General features: G+C 35.7%; 1 pseudogene; it reads right to left on the bottom strand.

The window, feature by feature from the left end:
- Positions 1–2932: 2932 nt before the first annotated feature.
- LOC132278306 (subtilisin-like protease SBT1.1) lies at positions 2933–21969 on the bottom strand (annotated as a pseudogene).
- Positions 21970–22346: the final 377 nt, after the last annotated feature.

Raw genomic sequence — 22346 nt, 5'->3', positions numbered from 1 at the left:
TGCGCGGACTTGATCAACTCGTGTTCCGAAATTAGAGGGTGTCACAAGTCACAACCCATATTTGACCCGCTCATATTTGACCATGCCCAAACTCGATCCAAACCGTCTTTTTGTCATCCTTAAGTGAAAGTAATAGAAATAACAAGTGCTGTGTTACCTGAGTGAGTGTATTATTCCTTGGCTCTATGTTCGAGCTTTTCACCCTCCCTCTTGCCTTAACAACTAACTACTAATCCAAGAGACAACACCGCCGCACCAAATACAATTAACAACTAATCCAAGGGACAACGCCGCACCAAATACAATTAACATTGCTCTATTCATTAATTATCACCTAACTTCCAAACATGCTACTTTCAGGTCTACCAAAATATTTCATATTTTCTACAACTTCTCCCCTTTCCTTTTTCTGCATAAATCATTACAAAATTTCATCTACAAAACATGTACCTGCATAACGATAAGCAATGTATTATTATAACAATTACATATATACTTTTTTTTTTCTTGGCTCTTTTGATCAATTCTTTTTTCTTCTTCAGGAGGCAATTAATATTCACACTCCAAATTAAAGAAATCTCCTTTAATTTGTAGCATCTCTATTGTTCTGAAAAGAAGAATTAAGAATGCGAAAAGTGGTTGTTTGTTTCTTATTTGAAGTGCGAGTGTCACATACCTTTCAAACAATTCAGTTAAAAAGGTCTCTTGCTCCAGACAACTTTTGAAAAGTTCTCACATAAAAACAACTTCATTGACTAATTTGCTCAACTGACAAGATTTGGAACATGGATACATTTAGGGTATCTATATTTTGGTGACAAAATTAATTAAGGGCGCCTTTATTTTTCTTATTTTAGGTAATATATATATTCGGTATTTGACAAAAATTTAGATTCGTTGCGTTCATCGGGTGAAATGTGTAAAATAATATTTTAAAAAATCAAAAAATAAAAATTTTAAAAATATTTTACAGCCAAACAAAAAGAGCCTTAAAAAAAGAAGAAAAAACCAATCTTACAAAGAATGAGTAAATTCTAGCAAAAAATATTTGATAGAAGCAGGATCAAGAGTTTTGAACCACCATTCATTGGAAGAATCTTTTAGTAATTAATTGGAGTTACAATTGAAAACTGATCTTACAAAGAACAAGGTACGAGCTTTTGGTAGAAGTAATGTTTACACAGTTTGGATTGGAAAACCATTAATTAGAAGAACTTCTCAATTAATTGACGTTATGTTTAAAACAAAGCAATTACAATGTGACATTACAAAAGAAAAAGAAATAATCCTAAACTAAGATACTATAATATTCATATACACCTACCTACTAAAAAAAGAGAGAGGTCTAGGGGCATAGTCGTTGTAGTAGGGACCTTTTAAGTCTCGCTTTCGAATCGTATTTTTGACTTGAATGGTGTTAGTAGGGACTTTTAAAGTCTCGCTTTCGAATCGTACTTTTAACTTGAATAGTGCTTGTATTGTGAGGCTAATACACGTCCTTTAAGTACAAAAAAGAAAGAAAAAAGAAGAAGTAAGAATTAATAGACTTTATAACACAAGAAGCAAATTATAAAAGAAAGGAAGGGCGGGGGTAGATTAGTTAGGCCACCTTTCTCTATCTGGTTTGCAGTATTTTATTAGTATTATTATTATTATTATTTTCTTTTTCTTACCCATGCAGGTCCCTAGGACATAGACGATCTAGGCGGTTTAATATGGAGTCTCAAAAGTTTATATTTTATAATAACTTTTTATTTGAATTCTAACCAATACCGAAATATTGAGCACCAAAGATTTGAAGAAGTGATGCCTACCTATAGGATTGATATCAAGGGACTTAAAAAGAACTGGTGGAAACATTTTTAGCAGCTTGTTTGTCCACAATGTTTATATAAATGATACAACAGATTTCCTTCTTATTATTGCGTCATCTTCATTAATCTCTTGCTAATCATCCTTGAACTTGAAAAACTAGAATTGTGCCTTCTTTGATAATTTCTCTCCTAGGCCCAGTTTGGTTGGACGGGATTGGAAGGAAAAGAAAAGAAAAGTTATAGAAGGAAATTAAATGTTGTGTTAGGTATAATTTTTTACCAGGGATTCAGAAGAAACAAATTATATATGATGTGTGGTTTTGATATCCTTCCAAAAATAGGAGGAAATGGAAGAAAATGTTAGTTTTTTAAATGAAATTTTATTAATATTAAATTTGTCCAAAAATATATAAAAATATGATTGTAAATTCATTATAATACTTTCATTTCTTTTCTTTTCCCAAATATGATTGTTATTATTATTATTATTATTATTATTATTATTATTTCTTTATTAATCAACCAAGCACGTTAAATGGTTAACTATATCATGTCATTTTATTTTATTTTATTTTATTTTATTTATATTTTTATTTATTTTTTCTCCTAACTAATCTTATCATTTATTTTCTTTTTTATTGTACCAAACATAGCCTTATAGAAATTATTAGGCTACACACCTGAATTTTTATTGGGCTGGGCTACAATGGGTAACCTCTAGTATTGGGCCCTTTGGGTTTGTATTTGGGCCAAACTCACAGTGTACAAAAATACTTCATCATATATACTAATTTCTTCAATATTAAGCATAATAGTTTTGTAATTGGTCTCCTACTAAATTCTGTGGCCTATTGCACATTGACTTATTCTCTGCAATTCTATGGCCTATTGTTTATGCTTTGCACTCCTCTAGGACGCTTTTTGTATGTATAGACTAAGAGTTCAACCGTAAAATACAAAGTACATAAAAAATAGTATTAGGAAAAATGACCCCTAAAATCCCAAAAATGAGGAATAACATTTATAAAATTGTAGACAATCACGAATCCAATTAACTTCATTAAAATTGCAGAGAATAAAAAATCCAAACCTATCATTCAAATAGGCTTGGGAAATCATTAAAATGGGCTAGGCCAAGTGACTGCAATTGGACTTCTAACCTTATATTTCCTTGACTCCCAAACTAGAGATCCAAACAAAGGAGGGGAAAATGGACCATCTGGTTTCTCCAATGAAACAAAAGTGACTCTATAACTCAACTTCTCCCCATACTTGTTGAATTTTAGAACTCTAGGATCAACCATAACAGATATTCCATTGGGTTCCACCACTTTGACTGCATAACTACTCACTGGGGTACCAACATTCGTAACCGTCCTCTTATGTGTGAATGTAATGTTTTGGGCATCACTTTTGAAATTAACTGCAAAAGAAGGGTAGTTCAAGTCACCTGGCCGAAGAGTACTTGTATGATGAGGACAAGTGAATTCCCCTCCTGACACAAGCAATCTCAGAAGATGTGTAGTTCAGGCTGCACAAATAATTCAAGTATTCCTTAGTGGTTATGTCATAAACCAACCCTGGATCAGAAGCTCTCCTAGGATCAACATGACCCGAACCAAATACAAATGGGGTAGCCAATTTCAAGTCACCAGACTCCCTCTCTGGACGAAGATCACCTATCGGAGCCTTCTTGTTGTCAAGGATATAAGCTGTTGTCATTAAGGCCGACTTGATTGCCGCCGGTGACCAGTCCTTGTGGACGGACTTAAGCAGCGCAGCTAAGCCGCTAACATGAGGACAGGACATTGAGGTGCCAGAGATTCTATTGAACATAACACTTCTCTTGTCACTGTTGAGACCGGATGGACTGATATTTGGTGGCCACGCAGCCAATATGTTCACACCCGGTGCAGTAATATCCGGTTCGATCACATCCGGCCCAGCACTACTCGGCCCCCTTGATGAAAATGCTGCCATCACAGGTGCAGGATTGCCATACGTTATCCCTTCAAACACTATGGAAGCAGTTGGTTTCTTTGCTGACATTGCATAGTATTGGACTTCACGCCCATCTACCTCACCCACAGAAGTGGCTGGCAGAATATGTGCATCAGCGTTAAGATCTTCACCTCGATCTTCAGCGTTCAATATTATCATTCCAGCCCCACCAGCCATCTTCACTTGCTTACCCATGTTAGTCCGCCCATTCATTCCTTTCTCACAAATAACAATCTTCCCCTTGGTGAGATTAGCTGATAGAGTGCCCTCAACACAGAATGCAGCATCGACTCCAACACCTGCAGTTTGGGCATACGCAATTGGCAGTTGCTTAGTAGACTTACCAAAATAAAGTGATGCCCCTCTGAAAGTCCGTCCATCGCCAAGTTTAATAGTAGTTGGGAAGCTCCGGTCTAGGCTGCTTGCAGCTACGGTCATCATCCATGGTGCCGAATTGGTTACCGTTGAACTACGGGGGCCAAAATTGCCAGCTGAACACGAGACAAAAACCCCTTTTCGAATTGCACCAAATGTAGCTATAGCAATGCTATCACTGTGATATGGTGGCGAACCGCCTCCTAGAGAGAGTGAAAACACGTCCACACCATCGCGGACTGCTTGGTCTATACCAGCTAATATATCAGAGCTACAACAGCCTCGTGCCCAACAAACTTTGTAAGCTGCAATTCTTGCTGTATACCTGATTCACAACACAAATAATTACGTTACACTTTTTAACTACTAATTTTTTTTGTTTTTGATTTTGAGTTAGGCAAGTACACATTCACATTTGTCCACTATGGGACTCGAAAAGGGGGACTAAAGTCCCAATTGGTTAGGCATAAGCGGTGGTAAACAATACCTCATGCCTGCAGCTGAGCCATTGGCCTTGCCCAAAAAGTTCGCACCCGCTATGACATTACCGGCTGCAGTTGAAGCAGTGTGTGTTCTGTGACCGTCTGAGTCCCGAGTTGATCGATACTCGTATGTTTCATTGATTTTGCCATAACTACCCTCGTACCCTTTGTAAAATGCTCTTGCACCAATAACCTTCTTGTTGCAATTTGATGGCCCAAACTTTGTCCCTTTCTCACAATTGCCTTTCCATCGGGAAGGCACCGGAGTCATGCTCGTGTCTTTGAAACTGGCGTGTTCCGGTCATATTCCAGTGTCAGCGACACCGATTATGACGTCGGAAGCCAAGTTTGGAGCTTCCCAAAGACCTTTGCCACTCTTAAGGCCAAGATGTTGGGATTATAAGCCCTACAAGCCAATTAATTAATATTAATTCGATATTTTATTTATAAATATGATATTCATGCATTGGGCTTTACATATATTTGCATGAGATGCATTATTGTCCTCAAGTTGCATTATAAGTGACTTAAGTGTGTAAATGAGATTTACACGCAGGAGATTTGGGCTCACTGGTTTCTTGCACCTTGGCATTGTTCATAGTCAATGATAAAAGTTGGGCACTTTTATCTGTAAGACTATAACACACTTTACCTCTATAAGATAGGATGGTTTGTCTCGACCATTAGGGTAGTTGACTTTAAGGCAGTGTGTTAGTGTACTTGGAGTATACTGAACTGGATCACCATAAAATCACACCATAAAAATTACTGTTATTATTTTGATGTGATTCTTATTTACTAAATACATTAAGCTCTAAATCCTGAGAGGTTTAGTGGACTCAAGTTTCAGTATTGGTCACTTTGACTTACCAACATATGAGATCTTTTAAGGTCAATACTATGGTATCTTGGGTGGTTAATGTTGGAGCTCTGGGAACACAAATGCTCAACATGGAATCCACACTCTTTATAAGAGTTAGAATATTCCCTTGATGCAATTTAATAAGTTTGATCACTGAAACCTGGGCAGGGCATTTTAGTAAAATGTTTACTAAATTATTTATTTTGAAAATTATTTTATAAAAGAAATTCAGTGATCATAAGGATTAAATTGGTTACTCAAGGAATATAAAAAGTAAGCATGCCTTAGGTGGGACAGTATTTATTTTCCTTGGGTTATAGTTATTTAGTATGAAAGGGCCTTGTTGTAATTTCTGAATCCTATTGTGCAATTACAATATTATTGTGGTGCTTATTGTAATTAATTAGATAGGATAAAGTAATGAGATAACTCTATCTCTATCTAATTAGATATGATAGAGTTATGGGATAACTCTATTTCTATCTAAATGGAGCTAGGATAAGAATTCATTTTTGATCCTCATCTCTAGCCCCAACTATATACACAATATATCTCTCTTATTCGGGTAGGCACAATATCTGACAGAATAACGAGAGTAAGAGATATAGGGTTTCCACAAACCTATATATTTCGGGGATATAGAGGTGAATGTTTACTGGTGTTCAAGGCAAAAGGAGAACCAATCTAATTCACTGTTATTCTCGGAGTGTTGACGATTAATCAATCGTCCAAATGTATGAGATCCCTTTATAGTATTAATTAACTTGATGAAATATCACGTGGATATGATCCTGAAATTTTTAAATGCTTCCGCTGTGCCTTCGATTGGTATCAGAGCAACCCACATATTTTTTATCAAATCATAGTGATGATTTGAATACGTGATTATTATCTATGTATTTATAGATGTTATATTCATGAATTGTATTTCTTTATTTTATGTATTTATTTATTTTTTTTCGATCGGCTAACCATGAGATGGTGATCGGGTAACAACATATATTATATATATATATAACTGTTATATTTGTATGGGCCGCTGCCGCACATTAGTGACAGCTTGTGATCACGTCTTGTTCGCCCATGAGACGGGTTTACATCAAAAGGCAATTAATATATATATAACTGTTATATTTATCATTGACAATTCCCTGCGTGACACAGTGGTCAGCCCATGGGAGTGGGTGATTACTATCACCCATGTGGCTCAGTGGATAACACCCATCAGAATGGGTGATTAAAATCACATGAGCATCTATATTTGTGTGTGGCTGTACCTATTATTGTGATCTTATATATTTAGTATTCTTTTTGTGTTGATGACTTTAATGAATATAATATTATATATTTAGTATTCTATAAGTTTGAACAAAATGGTTGGCATAGGATCTTTACCCATCGGATTTTTATTTTTATTTTCATATCTACTGTTACACTTTTAGATGGAAATATGGTAGCAGTGAATAAAATAAAATAAAATAAAATAATTAGATGGGGTTCAGAGAGTTTGCCAAAACAGTCATTGGTATTGAAAGATGGTCAAAGGCTGTTCTCTTGTTTCATTTAAATCTATATTATTATTTGTCCTTTAAGTATGGGTTTTATTTGTCCTTTAAGTATTACTATTTAATGATCAATTTGAAACTCTCAGTATTTGAGTTTATTGTGAAAAAGTAAGTTTTCACGGATTAAAAATACATAAATAAATGACATGTTGTTGGTGACCACTTTTGGTTTCTATGGTGATTAGGACACAGGTAATCAAAAGATTACCAGAATAAAATTATTTTTTAACCATAGTTAGAAGTGTCCAGAGATGATTATTAGTTTGAGGTTTAATTGGAAACTTATACTTTATTTAAGGCTATTATTAAACAATGATTAGAGTAACACATTACTGTTGTTTAATTCAAAATTACCTATGTATAGAATTATCCCATGCGATGGGTCTCGTACATATTGTCTGGATTACCATTTGCTTTCCTTATATATATATATATATAAATATAGATTTATATATAATGTTTCAAAAAGATAGTCAAAGGTAACGTGATTACATTTGCTTTTCTTATATATATAAATATAGATTTATATATAATGTTTCAAAAAGGTAGTCAAAGGTAATGTGATTACACTTGCTTTCCTTTTATATATAAATATAGATTTATATATAATGTTTTAATAAAGGTAGTTAAAGGTAACGTGATTACATTTTATATTCATATTTTAAATAAAGTAATTATCACTTTAAAACAGTGAGTTTTTCATTGTTTGGGTTATAAATAACTAATGTGTATATTGTGTGTTTATTTATTTATTTATTTATTTCTTATGCAATCTATTAAGGAACTAAATTTACATAGAGTATACACATATTATTTGTATGCATGTAAATATTTGATTGTAGGTACAGATTAAATATTTAATCTCTCTCATGGCCCGGTTGAGTTTTAATTTATTATTTAATTATATGTGATGTAATTAATTAATTAGGGTTGGTTTTTCCCTAGCCGAATAAGGTTATTTTATTTTATTTTGTTTAGAATTTTTATAAACCCTAAATTGGGTATAGGACAAAGCCTCGTACTATATTTATTAAATTTATGGTTGAAATTCTTGAAGAGTTCAAGAAAGGATTCAAACAAGATAAGAGTTAAAGGCTTCCAACGGAGGAATTTGGAAGCACAAGGTGATCATGAGATGATATTTAACCGGCCACGAGAGGGGATTTGCACTTTTTGGTGCAATATGATTTTTACTTATTATGTTTATATGCATGTGATGATTATCTGCTTGAATGGTATATTTTATCCATGAATATATATATATATATATTCTATGTGTTGGTTAATTTTAAACTAAATAAAATTAGAATGTTTTATTTGGGTGGTTTTAGGAAAATTAGCACTTTCCAAAATAATTTTAAAATATGATTTTCTGAAAATTAAAAATTTTATTTTAATTAAATTTTGTGAAAAGTGTAGGATTATTCCATAATTAAGCTCAAGAAGTTGAGCTTGTTTGACCCAAATGGTTTAGGCTCATTGAGCCTAATATATATATATATATATATATATATATATATATATATATATATATTCCAATATTTTTTAGATTAAAATTAATGTTTTAACATGATGTTATTATACATGAGATGCATAAAATTTAAAGAAAACTCTCTAATTTTAAAACAATCAAGTGGGAGCGGGATTTAATTTTAAATTCCACAGCCTTCCATTGTTGATCTATTGTAAGGTGGAACAAATACCTCGCCACCAATCTTGGGTGCTCCTTCGGAGGCTATTTGTTTCACTGGTTACTAGATATAGATCTCGCATGATAGAACTAGCGGCAGGCGGATGGGGACGATCACCATTGGGAGACGGACCTCATTCAATTGCACTACTTCTAGACAATGGTATACACTTGACTAAGTGGGAGTACGCTCCACCTCAGGGGGTATTTTCACTTAGAGGCCAAGGATAAATCGGTTGCCATATTTCATTTGGCATGAGATGCCTAGACAGTGGGATATGGTGGAAATTGTTTCCGTCTAATCAAGGTAGTGACATGATCTCTTGGTAGTGGCATGTTCTTATTGCCCCCTAAGAGAAACGAGTGAATACCTACATGGATCATGATTACCGATGTTTTCATTACATTAGTGGTTTAGAGAGGCCCACTAAGAGATTATATGAAAACTAAAGTTTAATTTTTGTTTCAAAATGTATGCACTTTTATTTATGCATGAATGTTTATATTTCAGATGTCGAATGTTTTTAGTCCACTTGCTGCTATACTTAAGGACAACAAATTAACCGGGTCAAACTATGTTGACTGGAAGAGAAATCTTCACATTGTTCTTACTACACAGGAGTACAAATTTGTGCTCACTCAAGAGTGCCCTCCTATGCCTGGCCCTGATGATAGCCAGGAGCTAAAAGAAATGTACGAGAAGTGGCAAAAGGCTGATGAAATGGCCAAGTGCTATATTTTAGTTTCAATGTCAAATGTTTTACAACATCAACATTAGTCTTTTGTCACTGTTCGTGACATTTTGTTGAACCTTAAGGAAATGTTTGGGGAACAAAGTAGAGCGGCACGGTAAGTCGCAATGAAATAAATTATGAATGCTCGTGTAATACCCCGATATTTTAAAAAGGATTTATTAATTAAATTAAGTTATATTATATTATTATTATTATTTTTAAGTGATTTGTTTTATTTAATTAGGTGCTTGATAGTTGTGATTTGTTTTATTTAATTAAGTGCGTAGGTAAATTGTATTGTTTTAATTAGATTATATATTTTGTAATTTTAATTGTTAAATTTATATGGTGTTTGATTTGTGGAATGCTAGTTAGTGAAGTGTTTATTTGATTTGCGTGATTTTATGTTGGTGTAACTTTATTGTTAATTATTGGTAGCTATTAAATTTAATTTTATTATTTTAGGTATTTAAGTTATTTGGATTGGGATTAAAGGAAGTTGGACCAACGGATGTGGTATTGGGCTTGAAGGAAGCCTTGTTGGGTTAATTGGTAAAGGCCCGTGGTTGGGAGGATATTTAACAATTATCTTTGCATAATTATACCTATATAATTACATGTGTATATTAATTCATTATTAAATCATGTGTAGGGGCATATATGTCAATATAATTATATATTGATATATATAGGTATATATAATTTATTTAACTAATGGTTATATATGGAAGGTAATATATATATATTTATATTAAAATATATGTATGTATATATATTATTTAAAAGATAAATATTATTTATTTTATATGATAATCCTAATGGGAAAAGGATTTAGGTTTTTGGATGTGTATAAATAGACATATAAGACTTTAGGGTTAGGAGTTTTTCTACGTTAGAAAAATACGAGAATTAGAGAGAGAAGAAGAAGGGCTAACGAGGAGGAGGCCGGATCAAAGAACGTAAGAGGAGACCGGATCTGGAAAAGAAAAGGCGAGTTCTTCTCTACTTCTCATCTTAGAACTCATAAACTTATCACCTTGATTATTGAAATAATAATTGTATTGTATTGAATTAAATTATTAATCGAATTAGATGAGCATGTTGATTTTTTTTGAAATTTTTTTTATAGATTTAAACATGTGAATATAGGTATGAATTGTTTGGATAGTTTAAATATTGTATGTGAGGGAAGGTTAACTAAATATTATTTCTGAAATTTTCTTATAGTTTGTTTTAACTTTATGTAGCGTGATTAATTAAATTAAATGGACCAAAATATAATTACATATATTTAGTTATGGCCAAAATTAATAAATTAAGCTTGTGGATTTTTCCTAGAATTTTCTGGACTGATTTGATATTTTTTTAGAAAAATTCGGATATTTAGAATTATATATATATAATTATATATGTGCAAATTAATTATATATATATATACTGTATATGTTTACGCACTGATGGTAGTTTAGAAAGGCGATATTCCAGTGTGGTGCGGCCTATGCTAAAAGTATGTGCATGTGAATCTGGGGCATTGAATTTTGAAATACATAATAGATTGATTCAGTGCATTAGGGTGTATAATATGTTGATGGCTACGCTGATCTAGACCGTTGGATGAGGTGGATGATGGTGGATTGATTCGCTGCAGCGCACCAGCAGGGACGCGGTACAACTAACCAATAGGAGCGCACCGCGTCAGCAAGAGGAATAGCCAGCGTGCGTGGCAGCGCGTGGCCGCGCGCGCGCGCGCGTGGCAGCGCGTGTGAGCGTGCGCTCACTCTCTAGCGCGTGTGAGGGCGCGTGTGAGCGCGTGCGTGCGTGGAAAGATGTGTGGAAGCGCGTGCAAGGTGCTTCGGAGAGTGTAGAGGCGCGTGGTAAGGTATTTGGTGTCTCAAAAAGGTCCGGTAAAGTCCGGAGAGGTTCTAGAATAAGTCTCGATGTGTTCTAGTTTTTCTAAAGGCTGTAGAGTGTTGCTAAGATATGTGGTAGCCTTTAGCGTGTGTAACAGAATAAATTAATGATTATTATAGAAGGAAATGAATATATATATATATATATATATATATATATATATATATATATATATTATTTAGTTATTTATCTATAATCGTACATGAGTATATGGTTTATTTAACTTGCGATTAGGATGGAAGGAAGTAGTTATATATATATACATCTGTATATGTATATATAGTATGGAAGATATTATATACGTATATATTACATAATATATTTGTATATGGATATCATTTAAGATAATTATTATTATAAGTCTTATTTGGTGTATCTGAATATGTGGGTTATTAATTATTGACATGCTTATTATATGCATGAGATGTGTATGTGTGATTTAGCTTATTAGTTAAGTTTAAGGTTGGTACATGGTTGAATTGTAGGCATGGATGAGTTGCCAAAGGCTTAAATATATTGCCTTATTATTCGTATAGATAAAATACATACGTGGAAAGCATGGATGAATTGCTAATTAAAAGTATAAATATATATACTTGAGGAGGCATGGTTGAGTTGCCAATATATAGATAAATATATTCATAATAGCATGGTTGAATTGCTATAGCAAAATTAAATTGCTATGTATGTTAGATGATTAAATTCATCTATGTGTACGGTAGGTATGAGTTGGATTTAAGTTAGATATTCTTAAATTAGAATAATCTAGTGGTTACATATTAGTGTATTACTTGGTATATATTAATAAAATATTGTGGGTGGAGACATGAATGATTTGTGAAAGTTTAAATTTCTGAACATGGAATTTAAACAATCAAAAGTATTACTAGGTTTTGGATTTTAGTGGATTATTCATTTAAATGTAATTTATAGCTAAAATGTTAAATTACTGGTTAGGTTGGAATTAAGGTGAGTGGAGTTTATTTTATAGGAAACTTATAAATGATGGTTTTGGTCTAGGTCTGATTATTAATTAATCGTTGGTAAATGGATTTAACAATTTAATTGCACCTATTAATAGATAGGATTATTGTATTGTATAAAAGTATTTATATATATTTATAGCATGGTATATTAAAGTTTAAACTTTATCAGGGTTTGTTTTGATATAGATGATTTGTTTATTGGCTTTCAGAGTTTTGGTAGAGGGAACTTGTTCGTAGGGTTTAACCCGCGATTTATTTTTCAGGTTGTTAGAAGGTCAAGTATCAAGGTTGAGGATCCGCAGCTGGAGGACTTATCCATTCTTTCTATTTATTTACAAGTAGGATATTATTATTGTTACAGTTGAGATTAGTATTTATTTCGTTGGAATTCTACATAGTAACTTTTGGTTAAGGGGTCCTTGAGTTACGGGATTCCCGAACTGTAACCATTTGGAAGTTATTAATGGATTTACTATTAATTAGATTTCTTCAGCGTTTTATTTTATTCTTTATTTCATTTTGTAATCTGTGCTTGTTTAAATACTTTAATTGTTTTGATATTCCCTAATTTTGTGCGCGGACTTGATCAACCCGTGTTCCGAAATTAGGGGGTATTACAGCTCGTATGCCCGAAGGAACTCCAGTTGGCGAACACCTTTTAAAAATGATTTCTTATTTCAATGAACTGGAGGTTCTTGGGGCAGACATAGATGGTGAGACCCAGGTTGATATAATTCTGCAATCATTGTCAGAGTCATTCAATCAGTTCAAACTAAATTATTCTATGAATAGTATGACTTATTCTTTATCAGAACTGCTGAATGCTTTGCAAGCTGCAGAAGGTATTTTTAAGGGTCAAAGGAGTGTTCATACAGTGAAAAATGGTTCTTCTTCTCATGGAAAGCCGAAAAGCAAGAACCATTATAAGAAGCAAGGTTCCACTGTCCCCAAACAGGTTGGTACTAGTGGTGGAATTGTCAAGGCTAAGGGCAAGGCTAAAATCAAAGGAAATTGTATCCATTGCGGTAAGGAAGGACACTGGAAAAGGAATTGTCGGGTGTATCTAGCAAAGAAGCACTCTGAAGGTATGCTTCAGTCACTCATTATTAAGACATGATATGTGGTTGGATCTACGGATACCTGGTTTGTAGATTCTGGAGCCACTAACCATATTTGCAATTTATTGAAGGGGTTCCAGAAAACCAGAAGACTGAGTGAAGGGGAGGTATGTATCTTCATCTTGCTTCACAAGCAAGGGTAGTGGCAGTATCAGTAGGAGTAGTTATTTTGAAATAAATGATAGGAGTTTATTATTAAAGATTGTCTTTATGTACCAGAGAGTAGAAGATACTTGATTTCTATTTCAGTTTTTTCAAAACCTAGGTTTTCAATATTTTTGATTTAGAAGTTTTAATAAATAAAAATAAATTGTTTATTTATTCTGGTACATTGATGGATAGTCTTTATTTAATTACTCTTATACCTCACTCCTTATATGATACTGAAATAATTAAGACATCAGAAACTACGAGTCCAGAATCTCTTATTATATCGGAACCTTAATGTAGTGGGAGGGTTATCAGGCCATTTGATAGGTTAATGCTCTTGGGAAAGTCTGACGAGGTGATCCCAGAAGAGCAAGATCCCTCTATACTTATGAAAAGATTACGAATGATTGTGACACAAAACATTTGGTTTGATTAGAATCTGAATGGGCTTTGCGTATACAAGAAGAGTGATGGAAGCATGGTGGTGTTTTAAAGAAATAGTTCAGTTTGGGGATATTATTGTCACTAAGATTGCATCTGCAAATAACCTAGCAGATCCTTTCACTAAGACTCTACCAACTAGGGTGTTTGAGTTTTATATTGAAGGGATGGGTGTTAAATGTAATGGTAATTGGCTTTGAGTGCAAGTGGGAGATTGTTGGGATTATATGCTCTACAAGCCAATTAATTAATATCAATTCGATATTTTATTTATAAATATGATATTCATGCATTGGGCTTTACATATATTTGCATGAGATGCATTATTGTCCTCAAGTTGCATTATAGATGACTTAAGTGTGTAAATGAGATTTACACGCAGGAGATTTGGGTTGACCGGTTTCTTGCACCTTGGCATTGTTCACAGTCAGTGATAAAAGTTGGGCACTTTTATCTGTAAGACTATAACACACTTTATGTAATACCCCGTAATTTTAAAGAATGTATTTAAATTAATTTTGTGTTAGGTTAATTAATTTTATTTATTTGTGCATACTACATTATTTTATTAAATTCATTTAATTGTGCATGTAAATTAATTGTGTATGTTAAAATAGTAAATTTATTCATTTAATTGTGCATGTATTATTTTAATTACTTTTATTTGTTGATTATGTTTAATTAAGCAATATTAGTTAATTAGAGTATTATATTTGTGTTATAAAGTATTATGATGATATAATATATTATTTTGTAATAACAATAATAATAATTATATTAGTTTAATAATAATAATAATAAAAATATAATAATAATAATAATAAAAGTTTATTAATAATAATATTAGTAATAATAATAATAATAGTTATAATAATAATAATAGTATTAAACCAAAGTCATGATGAAATTAGAGATTAGGATAGGATTGCATCAATGGTTATGGTTGGAATTGAAGCCATATGGTTGGGAGGATGGTTAGTTGATGAAAAAATAAGATATTTGTAATATTTATATTATATATTTTGTATATAAATTAACTAGCTTGCCTTAGAAGAAAATAAAGGGAGTTAGAAGCAAAGTATAAATTCTTGAGAGCTATTTTATAAGAGTGAAAGGAAAAGAGAAAGAGAAAGAAGCTTGGACCGGTGTAGGCAATTTTACCCGACTACGCGCAGACCGGCGGATTTATTTGTAAATCCAAAAAGGCAAGTTATTATCTACTTTTCCCCTTTGAATTAATAAATTAATTGTTTAGTTTAGTTTTATGCATAGAGCCAAGGTTTAGAGGTTAATAAATTATTAATTTTATTTTATTCAATTAATGGAATTTTAATTATATAGGATGGTATATATTTATTTAATGTCCTATGAAATTTATAATGGCTAAAAATAATTAAATAAGACTTTAGGGATTTTTCTAGAATTTTCTAGATTTTTCCGGGCATTTTCTGCAATTTCCGGCGACCTTCCGGCGAGTTTTCCGGTCGCCGGCAGTGGGGGAGACGACCGGAGTGATCCGGTGCGACGCGGCGCACCATAGGAGGGTGTACGCGCGCATCCTGGCCATTAGTGGAGTCTGATTGATCCGGTGCATCGCGGTCCATGATACCGCGGTACACCCGGATCCGTGGACGTTGGATGGAGGAGATGTAGATGGATTGATCCGGTGTGGCGCGCACGTAGGAAATCTGATGCAACCGACCAACCAGCACACGCCGCGTCAGCAAGGCACCCCTAGTGCGCGCGTGGCAGCGCGTGCGCGCGCGTGGGACTCTCCAGACGCGCGTGGGAGCGCGTGGCTGATGCCAGACGCGCGTGGAGGCGCGTGGGAGAGTGGGGAAGGTTGGGCTGCGCGTGGGGAGGCTCTGGGAGGCGCGTGAGGGCGCGTGTGGGGTCCCTACAGCTACTGGAAATTACCAGAATACCCCTAGGGCCTGTTTTGTAAATTCCAGAACCTTAAACTTGGATTTTTAGGTACTGTGTTGGTAATTACGGGTTTAACGGGCCACGAAATTATTATTTTAACACCCGTTACTTATTCTTATGGCCGATTAATCTTTTCTAAGCATTTATTGGCTCGTTCGCAGTACGGATACTAATGTGATTTATTTAACGACATTGTTAAATATAAATAGTGTTATTATCGTATTTAATGGTATCAAACATTACTGTTAAATTAAATAAGGCCATGGTTTTAGTCAGATAAATTATCCATGATATCTTATAGGATGTTTATACTGTTAATTGATATATAAACCATGATTATTATGCTGTGTGCATTTCAGGAAATAAATGGACTGTTTAATTATGTCGCATTTATATTATATGGATGTGTTGCCATATAGAACCATATGAGCTGGCTAATAAGTTTAGACTCATTTATACCTTATGCATTCGTTGCGATAGACAGATGTGTGGCTGTCGGGGTATGTGGTTTAATATTATTGGCATGTGTTGCCTAAATTGACATTCTCGGTATATTTATTAATATTATTGGCATGTGTTGCCTAAATTGACATACTCGGTATATTTATTAATATTGTTGGCATGTGTTGCCTAATTGATATGCTCAGTATATTCATCAGTACTTTGCGAGGTGTTATCACTGTGTAGTTCGTTATAGTCTGTGTTGTCAGTACCGTGCACCATGTATAATAGCTGATTTCCCGGGTAGGGAAAGGCGACACTTGACCACCTAGTGTGAGTCTAAGTGATCACCGTCTATTCTGGTTGAGGTCATGTTATACATTGGATAGTTCCCATAGGATGTATACAGATATAGTACTCATCCGATTCATAATGATTAATTTATTTGATTCTCTGATTTGGGTCATAGTAGAGAGGACTTGCTCGTGGGGTTGACCCACCATTGTTGTTATTTCAGGATACGGTCAGTATCCGTTTCAAGGCTGAGGTTAGCAGTGTGGGACCATCATCCGAACTCATCTACTCCTACAATCCAGTGCAGGGTAGAAGTTTTATGTAGTATTTCAGTTTCAGTTTTCATTTACTTTTGACGTTGAACTCTCAGGGTTATATTTAGGGATCCCTGACGTAGGATTTCCAAGTTGTAACGAAGTACTGTATTAAATAAAGGATGGATGGATGTTGTATTATTTAATGTTTCTTTCCTGTCTAAATTCTTTTATTTCCATCATTTTGTATTCCATGCTTGTATATTGCCAATTGTTTTTGATATCCCTCGTTTTTCGTGTATAAGCCTGATCAACTTATGCGTGGGAAATGTGGGGGTGTTACACTTTACCTCTATAAGATAGGATGGTTTGTCTCGACTATTAGGGTAGTTGACTCTAAGGCAGTGTGTTAGTGTGCTTGGAGTACAATCTTAGGTAAGAGAGGGGGAAATCATAATGCATTTTAGCATGGTTTCAAGCAACTAAACCTAGAATCAAACCAGACGAATGAACCTAGCTCTAGACTTGATCCTTTTTTGAAGCATTTACATCCCCAACTTATGAAAACTGTTGACACGTGGAAGTGGAGACAGGGGAAGCCTTATAATAAAAGGTTTAGGGCCCACTGCCTCACCTATCAGTCACGAAAGATCAAGCATGGGAAATACCTCTCAAAGATTAAGAAAGTCTTTGCCCGCCCTTACCTCGACCAACTCATATAAGATAGTTTGTTTGAAAGTGTTTCTTTGAAGCAGATGTTGTTGTTGCTGTTTTGGGTCCAAGACTACGATGAAGCAAAGGGATAAGCACAAGTAAGTTCAATCCAACCCATTTCATGAATAAAATGTGACCAATTAACCAACCAACAAAACTACTTGTTAGGTAATCTATCAAAAGGGGAGCGAAAGTGGCTTAAAGGTCACGAGAAGCGCCATTGAACCTCATTTCGATAGAGCGTCTTTTCGGATGATCAGCCACACTGGGACTGAGACACGGCCCGGACCCAGCGTAAGCATCTGGATAATCTGGAATGCGACGCGGCATCCCTGTCCTCTTTTCAGGAAGAAGAAAGTGGACCGAGAAACCGTAGCCCAATTGCGCTCAGAGCACGAAGAGCTGCGGCTCGCTCTGAGCCGGTCACCGCCGGCCTAAGGTTACCCAGCTTTAACAAATGGTGCAAATACCTCAGATGCTTTGTTTGAAAGGGAAGCTAGCTTTTTCGCCCCGATCGCTTCCCAAAAAACATGTTCAAAATGCATGTGTGAAGGATATAGCCCCTATACACACACCTAGTTTGGAAAGTCAAGAAGCTGGATTGGCCAGCTGCTTCGCCAATATGACCAAAAGAGGCCCTTATCACGTAGCTTCACCTCAAGTTCAAGGCTGCAACTACCCTATGGGCTCAGTGAAAGAAAGGCCGCCCGTCACTACCTCTCCTCCAAGCTCCAAGAAGACACTCGAAACTAGAAGGATAAACAAAACCCACCCGGTGGACTCTCGAACAATTACCAAGTTAGCCAATGGTGCAAAAGTCTCCTTGTAAGGCACTTGTTCAAGAATGCAGTAAGTGTAAGTCCGAAATCACGTTTTTTTAACATTTTATGTAGACTGAAGGCCTATAAAAGAGGCTTTCCCGGTTCATGGAACACCTGCTGCTAGGCCATATAGCACCCGTTATCTGGTGATCTAGGGCATCCCTTACTGTTTAGGACCTTCGCTCGAGAGGGTTGACTAGGTGTGTGTAGACGCAAAAAGGTCAGCACAAAGTAGGGAGTCAGTGTGGCCCACACACGGCCAGGAGGGATAAGGGGAGCGCCTTCATCGCGGAAGGGCAATTCGATACAAGCTTCGTGGAGAGTAGGCTAGTTAACAAGAGGGGATTTGAACGACGCTAAACCTGAAAAAAGAAAAGGCTTCACATTGGGGTGAAAGTTTTTGAAAAATATTGCATTCAATGCAAGGGGAACAACCGCAATGGGAACGTTTCCATTTGAAATTCCTACTCACATTGGCCCTAGTGCCTAGATGGTTTGGCCAATAGTGGGCCAAGAAAAAAGAGTAGCCCCCTAGAACCTGGCAAAGTCATTATATCAATGAATTCCCGAGCAATTCTCAACCAACTGACGCTCTTGAACCCGCGGATGGAACAAATGGGGTTTCCTTGTCTAATCTCATTATAGCATCCGAAGTAGCATATCCTCAGGGTCCTATGAGATAAACCAATGAATGAAGCTTCAGCCAAGTTTGATTGTATTAGATTCTCGAACATTGGCATGAGCAGAGAAGGAAGAAGGGGTCGATCATGAGAAATTCCAGTTCAGTGAAGCATGAGATTCTTCAAGAAAACAAGGTTTGACTCGTGAATATGAAAGCATCTAGCAAAAGTAAGATTTGATTAGTGGATGTTTGATGGGATCCAATGAATAGCTTTTAATCTGCTGTACACGGAACAACAATGGAATCTCCTCTTTTTCACTGATTTTCTCAGGAACCTCTTCAATACGGTCCGGATTGCTAGCTCCCGTTCAGCCCAACTTCTCGAACGGATCTCTTAAAAAGAGAGCCCCATAAGGGGGTCCTGCTCACTCGAAAAGCTAATTAATGGTATGGTTAGCACATGAAAACAAAATACATATGGATAGGCCAAGGAGCCTTCATGAGATAGGTTACGCATCCAATTCATTCAACCCCAGCTGGGGAGTTTAAAGATGAAAGTCTTTCAACCCCTTTACTCATCGACCCCTTTTTGGGCGAAGACCTTTCTCCGGCGCAATAGTCCGAGACAGGCATCAATAGGAAATACCCCGAGAGAGAGGTATCTAGTGGCTTAAAGCTCTCGAAAAGGGATTCTCTGGCCAGACAATGTCAATACAATTCATTTTTTTGGTTCTTTGGTCCTGTGATCGCAGCGAAGGTGAGGGAGCGGTCGGAAACGCTGGCTTATTCTTACTATACGATAGCACGTATCAAATGAGGATAGCTTGTGCAATAAATACCTTCTAGGTCTTGCCTTCAAGGGATTGGGTTTCTCGTGAAGTAGGCTAGGCAAGCGACGCTTTGGGACCAAACTCACATTTCAAGTACCGATTGTAGAATCCATCAACAAGTGGGTCTAGCAGGCACTAAAGCTCCAATAAATGGACATAGAGGACGAATTTGATTGTTGTGCGGCTAATCCTTCGAAGCATGTCTCAGCAACACAAAACGAGGGTTTCGCTCCCCGATCTCAATCAGGATTGCCTAAAGAAAGAGCAACAGTCAATTCTTTGGGTGACCAATTATCAAAGGCGAGGGATAGGGATCGGCGACCCATCCAGTGGGTAACTCCCTTCCCTTTTCGTTTTGAAGGGCTCACTAGACGAGGACAAGATCCAAGGCCTATATCTCGCACAACAGGAAAACAGATTGCTCGCGGCACACTTTGTCCGTGTCATTATATTACTCTTTCCCCCGATAGGACAAATAAAAGACACAGGGCCAGCGTTCGGCGGCAAGACTTAGGCCAAACCAATCCTCTTTGATTGCTGTGAAGGGCTTCTAGAATCAGACTCTAAAATGCAGTTAAGGTCAAAGCATCGAATCAGAGATGCTAAATCCGAGGGAATAGCTCACGTGATCACCATAAGATCACATCATAAAAATTACTGTTATTATTTTGGTGTGATTCTTATTTACTAAATACATTAAGCTCTAAATCCTGAGAGGTTTAGTGGACTCAAGTTTCAGTATTGGTCACTTTGACTTACCAACATGTGAGATCTTTTAAGATCAATACCATGGTATCTTGGGTGGCTATTGTTGGAGCTCTGGGAACACAAATGTTCAACATGGAATCCACACTCTTTATAAGAGTTAGAATATCCCCTTGATGCAATTTAATAAGTTTGATTACTGGAACCTGGGCAGGGCATTTTAGTAAAATGTTTACTAAATTATTTATTTTGAAAATTATTTTATAAAAGAAATTCAGTGATAATAAGGATTAAGTTGGTTACTCAAGGAATATAAGAAGTAAGCATGCCTTAAGTGGGACAATATTTATTTTCCTTGGGGCTACTTATGGATATTCGGTAGTGGAAGGACTTAGTTATAGTTATTTAGTATGAAAGGGCCTTGTTGTAATTTCTGAATCGTAGAGTGCAATTACAATATTATTGTGGTGCTTATGGTAATTAATTAGATAGGATAAAGTTATGGGATAACTCTATCTCTATCTAAATGGAGCTAGGATAAGAATTCATTTTTGATCCTCATCTCTAGCCCCAACTGTATACACGATATATCTTTCTTATTCGGGTAGACACACTATCTGACATAATACAGAAGAACGAGAGTAAGAGATATAGGGTTTTCACAAACCTGTGTATTCCGGGGATATAGAGGTGAAGGTTTACTGGTGTTCAAGGCAAAAGGAGAACCAATCTAATTCACTATTATTCTTGGAGTGTTGACGATTAATCAATCGTCCAAAGGTATGAGATCCCTTTATAGTATTAATTAACTTGATGAAATTTTAAATGCTTCCACTGTGCCTTCGCAAGAAACTTTGGTGAGCGTGTGGTGTGGAGATTTAGCATTTCATTGGGAGAGGCGGAGAGAAACCCATCGATGCTTTTCAGTGATTCGAGTTGTTTGGCGGAGAGCTTCGAGGAGAAACCTGAAAGGGCGGTTTCGTAGACATAAAGGAGCTCAGGAGGTGATATATCTTCTTCCTCCTCTTGAGCTGACAAATGGCCGGTGATGGAGTCCATGATTGTTTCATACCATCTTTTGGAATTGCTGACGCCTTCATCTGATTGGGATGTTTCTAGAGCTGTGATCTTGGTGTTGTCCATATGAATAATATATGTTTGTTTTGCTGTTGAAGCAAATGAAGTTGTGAACATGAAAACCAGCAACACCAAGTATGTCTTGAAGACCACCATTGTTGCTAGCTAGCTAGCTGCAAAACGAAAAGCCAAATTAATATATATCCAACTTAAAAAGTCTTCTTGGTACGTAAAAGGTGAAACAAAAATGAAGTGCTTGCTTAGAGTATTTGAACTTTGAACTCTAGTCGCAATGTATAGCTGCTATAAGCAGGTCTATTCAAATCGATCAGAATTAAGAAAGACGACTACTACAACATTCATAGGTGAAAATGGGCATTAGCTATGGAATTTTTTTTTTTGTTACCGTTAAAACTCAAGGCAAAGACTCATCTACAACTACAAAAACATACCAATAACATAAAAACTGAACCTTCTTGGGCTTGTAAATTTAGCTCAACATTTAGCTTTCTATGTCTAACAAATAAAACATG

This window comes from Cornus florida, unplaced genomic scaffold, assembly GCF_030987335.1.
Source record: "Cornus florida cultivar Cherokee Brave unplaced genomic scaffold, ASM3098733v1 CherokeeBrave_3.0.0_Hap2_Chr10, whole genome shotgun sequence".
Classification (NCBI taxonomy): Eukaryota; Viridiplantae; Streptophyta; class Magnoliopsida; order Cornales; family Cornaceae; genus Cornus; species Cornus florida.
The sequence above is the reverse complement of the archived record's forward strand: the minus strand, read 5'-3'. Positions and strand labels throughout refer to the sequence as shown.